We start from the raw sequence: 519 nt of genomic DNA on the forward strand, positions 1-519 counted from the left end.
AGTATTAGATTCTTGGGAGAAACTACTCCCTAATACTGTTATCTAGCATTGTTTTAGATTTTTCTGTGATGATAGAAAAGTATAGCCCCATAACTCAAAGTCAGTACTATAAGTAGCCTTTTCAAAATATTATATTTATATTTATCCAATTTTCAGGAGTTATATCTATTCATTTGGACAATTTTGAACAATTCAGTAACGTTTTTCTAGTTCCTCCAAATTATTCTTTATAATTTGTTCTCATGTTTTCTAAAAAGTATAAAAATATCAAGACTTTCTTCACTTGTGCCCAGTGGCAAAAACCACATGGAAAATAGAAAGAGGAGGTTTCCTTTTTGAGGATTAATTATTATAATATACAGGATACATTTAGAAGATAGTCATAAAATAAGACTGCAACAAAAATTTTCTAAAAACCCAAAAAATAACTTTATTTTTATGTTGAAAGAAATTGTGCTAAGTGATTAAACTAATTCCTGGTTATTTTGGTTATTATTATTATTTTAATTAAATCCTCCC

General features: G+C 27.0%; 1 protein-coding gene across 1 annotated transcript in view; it reads left to right on the forward strand.

Moving 5' to 3' along the window:
* Positions 1–519, forward strand: part of LOC105812136 (protocadherin-9-like) — a 457,424-nt gene that overhangs the window by 123,997 nt on the left and 332,908 nt on the right. The window lies entirely within an intron of this gene.

The sequence above is a fragment of the Propithecus coquereli genome, unplaced genomic scaffold (assembly GCF_000956105.1).
Source record: "Propithecus coquereli isolate 6110/MARCELLA unplaced genomic scaffold, Pcoq_1.0 Scaffold245, whole genome shotgun sequence".
NCBI classification, from domain to species: Eukaryota; Metazoa; Chordata; class Mammalia; order Primates; family Indriidae; genus Propithecus; species Propithecus coquereli.